Here is a 12,575-nt window from a genome sequence, read left to right as displayed (position 1 = left end):
CAAATATACAAAGAACTCTTAAAACTCAATTTTAAGAAAACAAACAACCTCATTAACAAGTGGGCATAAGACCTGAACAGACACCTTGTCAAAGAAGAGATACAAATGGCAAGTAAACATATGAAAAGATGTTAAACCCCTATGTCAATAGGGAATTGCAAATTAAAACAATGAGGTTGTACTACACACCTATTAAAATGACCAAAATCCAGAACACTGACAAAACCAAGTACGTGCAAAGATATGGAACAACAGGAGCTCTTATTCGTGGCTGACGGGAATGCAAAATGTCACAGCCACATTGAAATACAGTTCGACGGTTTCCTACAAAATAAAACATGTTTTTACCATATGATCCAACAATTGTGCTTCTTGGGATTTACCCAGAGGAATTAAAAACTTATGTCCACATAAAAACCTGAACACAAATGTTTATAGCAGCTTTATTCATAATTGCCAAAACTTGGAAGATGCCCTTTGGTAGGTAAGTGGATAAAATGTGGTACAGTTGATAAACTGGTATTCTGTTCTGCTGATAGAATATTATTCAGCACTAAAAAGAAATGAGCTATGGAGCCATGAAAGGACAAGGAGGAACCTTAAATGTATATTACTAAGTGAAAGAAGCCAATCTGAAAAGGCTACATACTGTATGATTGCAACTATATACATTCAGGAGAAAGCAAACTATGGACACAGCAAAAAGATTAGTGGTTGCCAGGGTTTGGAAGACAGAGAGGAATGCCTGCTTGAGGACAGTGAAATTACTGTGTATGATGCTGTAATGATGAACACATGCCATATATTTGTCCAAACCCATAGACTGTACACTAAGAATGAACCATAATGTAATTTATAGACTTTAGGTGATGATAATGTATCCTAACACAGGTGTATCAATTGTAACAAATGTACCACTGTGGTGAAGAATGTAGGTAGTAAGGGAGGTTGTACCTATGTAGGAACAGGGAGTATATGGGAACTCTCTATACTTTCTGCTCACTTTTGCTGTGAATCTAAAACTCCTCTTACAAAATAATGTTTAGGTAAAAAAAATAAGCCCGGTATTTTGGCAATTGGGACTTCCTTAAGGAATGTTGTGATATATAGGGAAGGTGTAGGGAGCAGAATACAATGAACTAAAGATCAAATGTAAAATATTGGTGACTTTTTTCTATGAAAGTCTATTGCTTTTTCAACTCAGTATTTTACTAATATTCACAATGTCCCTTGAACATTGCCTCAGGTTTGTTGTTATGATGGTTCTTCTTAAAGTTTTGTTTTGAACACCAAAGGCAAGGATATGAAGTAACTGAATCACTCACATATTGCTGGTGGGAATATTAATGATTCAACCACTCCAGAAAAGAGTATTTCAATTTCTTACAAAAACTAAACATACACTTATATCACCTTGCAAATTCTTGAGTATTTAACCCAGAGAAATAAAAACTTATGTTCACACAAAAACCTGTGCATAAATATTCATAGCAACTATATTAATTATTCCCTCAAGCCAGAAAAAAGTTTTTCAATTTGTAAATATTCAAACTAACTCTGGTATATCCATGCTCTGGAATACTACTCAGCAATAAAAGAAATGAAATCTTGATACAAGCAACAACTTGAATAAATCTCAAGGGAATTATACTGAATGAAAAAAGCCAATTTCAAAAGATTGTATTCCATATGATTTCATTTATATAACATTTCCAAATGACAAAATTACATGCATGAAGAACAGATTAGTAGTTGTCAGGCATGGGGGCAGGAGGCGGGAGAAGGGTATATCTATAAAAGGGTAGCACAAGGAATCCTTGTGACAAAAGTGTCCTGTGTCCTGATTGTGGTGGTGGTGGTGACACAAATCTACACATGCAATAAAAGCACATAGATCTAAACAAACACATAAATGAGTGTATGAAAAGAGGAGAAATCTGCACAAGATCAATGGAATGTATCAATGTAAATTAACTAGCTTTGATATTGCACTACAGATAGACAAGATGATGCCATTGGGGAAAATTGGATGAAGGAAATATAAAATCCCTCTGTATTAATTTTTGCAACTGTTTATGAACCTACAGGTATCTCAAATAAAAATTATATTTTAATTTCCATAGCTTCTTAGAACATTTATATATTTGTCCTCAGAGAATCATAGGTTGGTTGTAGTATTTAGAATATTTCAGCTGTTACATTTATTTTCCCCTCTGCACACACCCCTGTTGGTTTTTCACTTTTCAAGAAGCTTTGAGATCAGAAAATATTTTCTCCATAAACAAATCAATCACTAATTTTATTTTTTAATGTTTTTATTTTATAATTATTTATTTGTTAATTATTTTCCATATTTATTAATTTTAAAAATATTTATTTATTATTATTTATTTATTTTGACTGTGCCTGGTCTTAGTTGCGGCATGCAGGATCTTCGTTGTGGCATGCGAATCTTTAGTTACAGCATGTGGACTCTCAGTTACAGCATGCGTGTGGGATCTAGTTCCCTGACCAGGGATCGAACCTGGGTCCCCTGCATTGGGAGCAAGGAGTCTTACCCATTGGACCACCAGGAAAGTCCTCATTAATTTTAAATACACAAAGCATTTCAATTGTTTTTGTTCTTCATCTCTTCCTCTATCTCTCACCTTCCATCTGACATTAGTTTCCTATGCATGAAGGACAATGTTTTAGAATTTCCTCTTGTAGGGGTCTGCTAGTGGTGAATTAGCTAAGTTTTGACTTTATTCCTGAATGATAATTTTAATATATATGACTTCTACATTGGGAGATGTTTTTTCAACATTTCTATGACATCGTTTAATTTTTATCTACCTTCCAATTTTCTGTTGACAAGTTAGCTGTCAGTCTCAGTTCATTTTTTCTTCCCTTAGAGTAAACATTTTGGTCCCCATTGTGGTTATTTTGTAGATTTGCTCTTTGTCTTTTTTTTTTTAATCAGATTTACTATAATGTGCTCAGGAGTGTTCTTTTAATTTATGCTTATTTGATTTTGTTAGAATAAAAATATTGACACCTTTCATCAATTTTAGAAAGTTCTGAGTCTTTGTATCTTAAAAATATTGTTTTTGCTGTATTATTTTTCTTGTCTTTTAGCTTCTTGAATTCAACCTTACAGGCCTTGTTTATGTAAGCTTTTGTTAGGCTATAGAGTAGTTACAAATCTCCCCAAATCTCAGTTGTTTATTTTCTTTTTTTTTACTTGTTAATGTCAGCCTTTAGCTAAGGCACTGCTCCATGTATAATCTCTTTTTCATTCTGGTACCCAGACTAGTGGAGCAGCCCCTGTCACTGCAGAATGCTTTTATTATGTCAGAGGGAAAAATTGTACAGCCATGTCCAATCTCTTAAAACTTCTTCCAGAAATGAGAAATGTTCATTCTGATCACCTTCTATTGTACAAAGCCAGTTACTTAACCAAATTTACAACAACAGAATAATAATCTAATCAAAATGAAACCTGTAGAAGAACTGTAAAAAATAATACAATCTGCCACGTACTTTCTCACAATATTCTCTATATCTTTTACCATTTGCTACCTATTTTAATTCTTTTGTTTCTCCATGCTTTTTTATGAATATTTTGACAGTTAATCTACTAATTCTGTCTTTAGTGGTGTCTGGTTTGCTGTTAACACATATTTTGAAATAATAATATGATTCCCATATTTCCTAGATCTAGAATTTCATTTCTATTTAACTGATTTTCTCATCATCACTCATTCTTTTCAGTTCTCAGCCAAAATTTTCAAGCTTGATTTTATCTCTTTGAATATGTTAAGCATAGTTTTCACCATCTGTCTCTGATAATTCCACTGTCTGTGGTTCTATACATCTGTTTCTGTTGTTTGTTATTTCTATGTGTTTTCAACTCTTATTGTCTTATCTTCTTATGGGACTGATTATCTTTAATTATGTGATGGACTTTGGATTTAAAAGCTATTTATAAAAGTATATTCAAACCAAGAATAATGTTATTTTTCTCAAAATGTTTGCTTCTGCCAGATGCATGACAGCTTACACTCTATCATCATTTAAATCCAGTTTTCATGGTATGAGATTCTGTGGTGGGAGGGCTCTGAGTTGTTTTGATGCTGGACAGCAGTTCACATGGGGGTTGGTTGACTTCCTGATTGTTTTACTCTGAGGGCAAATCCTCATAGCCTTCACTCTCAGTGTACCCTGGAATCCAATTTTTTTCTCTCTTTTTCTCTCTTCTCCTAGTGCTTATAATCCCTGGTCCTTATTCAGAATTGGCAAAGTCCCAGGACAAGTGAACTTCCAAGGCCAAACTTATATTTATGCATTTTAGTTTTATCTAGTCTAGTGAGATAAAACCTAGTGAGACCTAGTGAGTCTTATCTTTGTTTTTAGCTTTCAAATGTTTTAAGAAGTGTTTCTTAAATATTATTGTGCATTTTTAATTGTCTCCAATGAGAGAATTGATCTGAATTACCTATTCTGACATTCTAGATTGTCAGCTTTGATCCACTGAATTGACTCATGCAAAACATTTGCTTGAAACATTTTCTTGGTAAAATAGTTTCTTTATTTAAATGCGTTGCCTAAAATTATACAAAACATTATTCAAAAAATTAGCATCTTCTTCATGTGGATGAACTCTACTCTTACAACTTACAGCCATCTCAGCCTGTGGAAATTCAGTCTGAGTGTTCACATCAGGGGGTTCACTGGTGTCTATTAGGTTCCCTCTCCTGCACCTGGAGTCCAGACATTCCTTCCAGGCAAAAGCCAACATGATTATAGGGTTCATTTTGTTCTCACTTTTTTCAGAGTTCATAGCCTGTGCTACCTTTAATCCAATGTCTGAAAACAGATCTTTCATGTATTTAGTCAAATACTCTAGTTATTTCTGGCTTAAGGTTAAATTCAGTCTTATTTAGTCCATCATGGATTTTTTTTCATTAAAAACATTACTTTGTTATTTTATTATTGACTTGTAGGAGATTTTTATCTATTTTGGATATAAATTTTGTTACAAATATACACCAGAAGATTTTTCAGCCAATTTGCCGCTTGCCATTAATTATCTTAATGTTGAACAGATCAAGAAATTAGTAGATTTTTATGACATTAATAAAATTCAATGATAAATTGCCTATTTATAGCTAAACTTTTAGTATTGTAATATGTTACATGCTTCCCCCTCTCCCTCTAGATTACTAAAGCCAAAGAAGTTAATTTACCATTTTGGATAATAGGGGAATGGATGTAGAAGAAACAACAACAAAAACAAATGAAAATAACTCATGTGATTACACTAATTACACCAGCTGCTGACATCCACTGCTAAATAAACATATAATATTCCATTTCTGGCAAAAAAAAAAACAGTGTTTAAGTAAAGCATCCACCCCAATACCAGATCAAACTTGAATTTAAGTGTGTGTATATATATATATATATAATATAATGTAAGTACTAATACAGTTTTATATTGCTAGCTTTATGACTGGGCAAGATTACTTCCTGGTTTTCATTTTCTTCAGCTGTAAAATGGTAATAATAATCCTTACCTTTCAGATTTTTTTAAACTGTAAGTTACAAATATGTAGTGTGTAGTAGATTATCAACATTGGATCTTAAACTGAGTTTCCTAGGTAGCAAAAGCAGTGCTAACTTTTTTTTACTTCACTCACTCAAATTTTATCTGAATTGACAGAGACCATAAAACAGAACACACAAATACAAAAACTAAACAAATCTGCAAAAAATTTTTTTTAAAAAAGAGAGAGAACAAAACAGGGTTTAATTTAAATCCTTCATTTGATAATCTCTACAGTTTACCATGTTACTGATCCAGTTCTAGAATTTTGCACATGTCAAGCTATCAAAAAGTGCTTGAAGCTTACCCTTCCAACTCACCCTTTTACTATATTTTTACTGATGTAATCAATATATTTTATATTCTAATATGATTGGTTTCAACGCTTGAAATACAAAATTCTCTGAATTTTTATATAGATCCTTCTACCTAGATGTGCCTTTCTGAGATCCTGTCATTTAATAGTTACTGCCAGAAAGCTGGACCCATATTCCATTTATACTGGAATGCACAAATGCTTCTCTCTGTCTACATTTGTCTCTCTCTACTTTGCTCTTAGTATTACAAGTCTGGGCGGTGTGGGGGTGGTGGTGAAAGACTGTCTATTCTTTGAGCACTTCCCTGATTATTTTTATAATTATCATTATTTTTTAAAAGGCGTTTTTATTAGTAGAATTGTTGAGTATACACGTATGGAAAACAAAAGCTAAATAAATAAAACATATATTCTGCCAAACTATCTTCCAAAAAGTTGCATCTATTTTCACTTGCAATGTATAAGCCTACAATGAATATATCATTAAAGTACACTTAATTAATTTGTGATATAATCCTTTATGTTTATAATTATTTAAGTAATATCACAAGCTATTTTGTTTATTTTGAGTAATACAAAGGTATATAAAATAAAATATGAAGTACCTATGACTGCACCGTTTTCAATGTTAAGGCTACTAATATTTTGGTGTATTTCTTTCCAATCTTGCATTATGTGTGAGTATATATGTTTGTGTGTAGGTATATAAAATATAACTAAATATAAATTATTTGTTATATTTCCTATTTTGCTTTAAAAATTAATATTATACTATATATGCATATTTCCATTGTGCTTTAAAAAATAAAGGATGCTTAAATCAGCATAAATTTAGCAAGAAAATTTTGTAGATCAACTGAGAATTTTGCCCTCTATTCCAAAGATAATTAATTTCTTTGGATATTAATATCACTAAAGAGCTACTTAAATAAATTCAACTTTTTTGTTTTTTTAATTATAAACATCACTGATGTAATCCATTATAGGTATATTTATCTTCAATTAAAAATGCCTTAGTCAGTCAAACATAAGCAAGAAAAGAAAATGTCTGTTTATGAGTCCCTCACAAAGGGAGCTACAGATTAATCTCAGACCTTTTTAAAGTTCACAAATAAAGATGTTTTACATCTTTGCAGTATGCTCTAATAAAAATCAAAATGTCTAAACTATAACAGAAAAGAGATGACGATAGGGGAGGCAAACTTCTCCAGATAAAATAGTTTCCACCTTTGAAACTTTGAAGCAAACTCAAAGCAAATATTTTTATGATTAATAAAGTTTGATTTTAAATTAAAAACGACGTTCTTGGTAAAAGCATAAAGCTGGATTTCAGGAGCTCTGGCTTCTTTGCTTAGATCTGCTAGTTGTTTTTTCCAGGTTTGGAGGAGATTTTTGGTTTCAAAAGCTTTCAGGGTTGCATCTCAGTTTCTACTACTTTCAAAACTCTAAAATAAATACTGCGGAAAAATAATATTGAGACTAAATTGTCTACAATTTAAAAAAAGGAACTTGTGTTTCATGCAAGGCCAATAGAAGTGGAGAAAAATAGCAGGGTTTTACTTAAGAAAAGTTACTTTATCTGACTGTAATCCAGAGGTAGTCACTATGTTTCCTTGTGTCTTAGTTTTGAAAATCTTAGTTTATCCCCTGTTGCAGATGTTATGAGGGTCCTGGTCTTGATCTCTCCACACTCAGCACTCTGCAAATTAAAGACATTGTACTGGAAACACCTATAAAGCTTGTTGCAGCATGTGGCCTGAGCAAGTTAAAGCTCCCCAAGGTCACCTTTAACCCAGGATGAACTGGACTTGGTGAACCAGTACGCTAGCTTTCTATCCCCATGGCTGGAGAAATTCAGCAACATCATTTACACTGTTTCTTGGATGTTTGCAAAGATGACTTGCTTGATTGCACGACCTACCTTCACTTCTCTGTCTCACTCTTCCAACTCCCTTCCCAGTGTTTCTGGGATCACTTCCTCCCAAAATTACTTTCATTTGAATTCTTGTTCCAAAGTTAGCTTCTGAGGGAACCTAACCTAAGCTGCTCCTAATGTATTTTACGAAACGTTTAAACATCCTGTTTTCTATGCAGACTTTGAACACTCACATTTGACCTAATAAAATGATGAATATGAAAATTTTAATCAACCTTTTTATAATTTCATCAGATGACAGTATCTCAATATCTCAAAATTTTATCAGGTTTATAATTTTAACATGATATCAATAAATAATTTTTAAAATATTAGAAATATATATATATATACATATATATATTTCAAATGTAACGCTTTACTTTTGGATTGAGTTCCAAAACAGCTGTAGTTTGAATGATGACCCCTTCTTAAAAATTCTGTCATCAGAATATGTATCACTTCATTGTTGCCATATGACCATTTTCCTGAAATGTTAAATAAAGCGAGTAATAATTTGAAATAATGGAGCACTTCTACTGTGTAATTTTTACCTCTGCCCAAAATACTGTTCGGGAATCAAGAAAAGTCATTTGAGTTTTTCCTTTGTTAATCAGTCATTTTAATGTGAATATTGAATAAAGCAGATAATCCAAACAATTTTACTCTGAACCCCACTCTCATGATATTTGATTATCATATTTGTTGAGCTGGTTTGAAGATATTAATCAAAGGCCATATTTAGATGCTTTCTTAATAGTGCTTTGCTGGCTTTCTGTTTTAATTTGTTCAGTAATGATTTGATAACAGAAACAAATCCCCCTGTAACATATTTTCTTCTGTTTGTATTAGTTGTAATTTAAATATTCCCAAGGGTTTTACTAGGTTGCTAATAAGCAAACCTGGAAAAGATCTAACATTGACTGCATCGATTTCATAGCATTTCATTCTGTCTCTTATTGAAAAAGTCAGTGGAGGCATCTAAGAAACCCCCAGGGTCTTAACTTAGGTACTGTCAACTCAACCAACTTGATGATGCCACAGGTGGGAGTAGGTCTTTAGATTTTTTGCTGATTAAGTTACAACAAAGCTCCATGAAAGGAAAGACCTTGTTTGTATCACTCAACACTGTCTCTCTATCAGCTGAATGAATAAATGAGCATCTCAATGAACTAATGGATAACTTACTTATGTGGCTCACATGACCACAAAATAGTTTTGATTTTATTTTGTTTTCTCTAAGCTGTATAATTCTATTTAAATATTGCATTCTCCTATTCTTTGGACATATAACTAGTGAACTGTTATCTTCTTGCCAGTTATGTATGGCCACATGACAAAGTTCTCTTCAATGGAATATTAGTAAGGATATGTATGGTCACTTCCACTCTGGCCTATGAAATTCTCCAACATGACCTTCCTCAAGATAGGTTCAGGAGAGCTGCCCCCCCGATCAGGCATCCTGAGTAGGAAAATTTTTCTTCCATAAACCACTGAATTTTAGGGTGTATATCTTAATTCAGCTTAGCCTACTTTAATGAATATATAAATGTAAAATAAATTTAAATACAGTCCCATTGAGGTAAAAGCATGGGCTACATAAATCAATCTGACATATATATGTGCATGTATGTATGTGTGTATATATATATACACATATGTACATTATACATATGTATATATAATGTATATTTCTTTTGAAAGATATTTCTAAGGCCAAAGTTTTATTTTATACTGACTTGTTATTTGTGGCTTATGTCTGATTCAGCTTCATTTCTATTTTTGTATTTTATCAGTTTTATAGGGGTTTTAACTTCAAACTTTCTTCCTTCTGTGATGTGAACTTCCTTTAAATCAGATACATGTTGTGAACAAGTGGGTTTCATGTTAAGATCTTTTTTCTTTTTACTGCTTATCTACATTGCTCTTTAATAGACTATACAAAGCAAAAGGATGGCAATTTGAAATTGTCCCACAGATAATTTTTGGGTAAAGATCTCAAAACTACTTATGAATGATGACATGCAGAGTAATGATGAACTTAAAAAATAGAGAAAGCTTAAGCCTTGAGGAAAGTTATTCCTCTATCTCATTATTAGCTCCAAAATATTTTACTGTCTAAAGTTTTCATGGACTTATAAAATAGTTCTTTTTTGTAGAAAAGTTGCTTTTTTAAAGAACTTGCAGTCTAACACTTTAGCCATTTATTTTATTTACAGAGCCATTGACTAACTTCCAGATACAGTAAATTTCATCAAACTATGTGCATGTTATATGTGATTTTAAAATAATATCTATTCCTCTGACTGAAGAATTGCTTTGTGAATTTCATTTTGATTAATATCTTTAAATGCAATATGACATTTCAATTAAAAGTTACAGTAAATGGTGAAACACTCAATTTCTGAAACTCATCCTGTATCTTCTAGATGACATTTAAAAAAATACTATGAATGAATAACCCTGTATACCTACATGTCTAGGCAATAGTAGAAATCTGCTGTTCTGACTGTCTTAAGGGTCTCAGTTACTGAGTGTGTTCCAGCGTGGCAGATCGTCAGAATAGGCCAGTTTAACAGACTAAATCAAATAAGCTTTAGCTCTTGCTCTTGGGATTAATTGTAGGTTTGGGTAAGCAACATCAAGACGGCAGTTCTCAAGCATATTGGATCATACGGAAGTCATTCCCCGCTATCTTAGTTTCTCTGAAAAGCTGTCCATTGCCAACTTAGGAAACTTAATAGTCAAAATCTTATCTTCATATTCCTCATCATGAAAGTCTTTGAGGGGGAAGATTTTGGCTTACATTTCAGATTATAAGAAAAAAGGTAAGGGGCAATATGAAAAAAATATTTTAAGGAGTTTGTGAAACCATAAAACTCTAATAATTGATATCTATAAAGTATCTATATGTGTACTAGTACTATTTACTGTTATAATTAATAAATGTACATTTATCAAAATGTCGAAATTGAGACTAAGATTTGTCACTTTGAATTTCCTTCAATCACCAGAAACTAAAAATGAAGCTAATGTCATTTGTCAAAAGAATTAAAGGGTCTTTATTTACTTTTTTTAATTGAAAACTAATTTTCCTTTCATAAAAGACCAAAGATTTTAACTCCTTATTATAAGTTCATAATAGCAAAAAAGAAAGATTTTCACAAATAAAATACATAATGTGTCTGGAGTGAGGACTACTGAAAAACTTTGAATGGAAAACTGAGATTTAGAAATCCTTTCATTTATATAATCTATGTAAAATATTAACAAAACATTCAACCTACCTACAAATTAAGGAATTTTTTTATAAAACATTCCTTTCAAACTTCCTTGGTTCATTTCATCAAATCCCACTTCAATAGCAAGGACGTGAATGCCACATGTTCTTCAAACCTCCTTGCATTTTACGTATGAGTGTGTGTATATATGTACGTGCGAATAACCAGCCCCAGATTTTTCTAGACAAGAAGCTACACATTTTAATGCATTCACAGTAGGTTACTAATTGTAGAAAGCTGAATGATTGCCTTTCAATTTATACAAACTCAAAGGTATCTAAAGTAGGTAGATTACATGCCTTAATCCTCCGGATTGTAAAAAAGATAAAATACCATGCCCAGGAGTAGGTTAATTTACATAGCTAAAGATATGTGCAGGTATATGCAGGTATATATATATATATATAGACCTCAAGATAGATTATCTTTGATTATCTGGGTGGGCCCAGTGTAATTACATAAGCCCTTAAAAGCAGAAGAGATAATCAGAGGATGAAGTGAAAAAGAGTAGAAAAGAAGTCAGAGATTCAAACTGTGACAGGGAATCTTTGTTGCAAACCTGAAGATGGAGGGGACCATATGGAAAGCATAAGAAGGAATGCAGGTAACCTCTAGGAGGAAAAATGGGCCCCACCAACAGCCGGCAAAGAAACAGAGACCTCCGTCCTACATTGCATGGAAATAAATTCTGCCAACTAGATGAGCTTAGGAGCAAAACCTTTCCTAGAGCCTTCAGTGAGTAACTCAGCTGTGACAAAACCTTGATTTTGGTCTAGTGATTAGTAATTTTGGTCCTGTGATTAATTTTTCACAAACGTAAGGATGGAAATTGCTCTGTGAAGCTAATTTTTTTCTTGATAATGAGAAGGGATAAACAGTCTCAATATTTGGTTATATTTAGACACAATTTATATCTTTTAAAATATCCTAGACAAAAATTGCCTAATTAAAGAACTGAATTGGATTAATGAGGTCTACCATATGCTTATTTAATTGGTAATGATAAACATTCCTTTATTTTGAGGTGATAAGTTACATTGAATTAGTAATGTGAAATCTGCTTATAAAGAATTTAGCAGTTCAGGAAAACAATCAGGAAATGATTTTTTTAAGTTTAGGTGGGATAATATAACCTCCCTTCACCTCAATAATATATGCACAGTAGTGGTAAAAAATATGGCTAGGCATTTAATCTGTCCATAATATAAAATAAGGAAAAAGGGAGTTACTCTAGTTACTACTGCTAAGGTAGATGGATTGTAACTGCCAGTATTCCAATAGTTTTTTAATGCTCTTCAAAAAAAGAAGAAGAAAGTAGGGTTTTTTTTTTAATCTTTAAAAATTTTTATTTATTTATTTTTTGGCCACATAGCAGTTTGTGGGATCTTAGTTCCCGGACTAGGGATAGAACATGTGTCCCCTGCAGTGGAAGCAAGGAATCCTAACCACTGGTCCACCAGGGAAGTCCCTGTTTCT

This window comes from Delphinapterus leucas, chromosome 17 (genome assembly GCF_059928025.1).
Source record: "Delphinapterus leucas isolate spDelLeu-1000000601 "Yukka" chromosome 17, BTC_Dleu_Yukka2, whole genome shotgun sequence".
Lineage (NCBI taxonomy): Eukaryota > Metazoa > Chordata > Mammalia > Artiodactyla > Monodontidae > Delphinapterus > Delphinapterus leucas.
Note: the sequence above shows the minus strand (reverse complement) of the source record.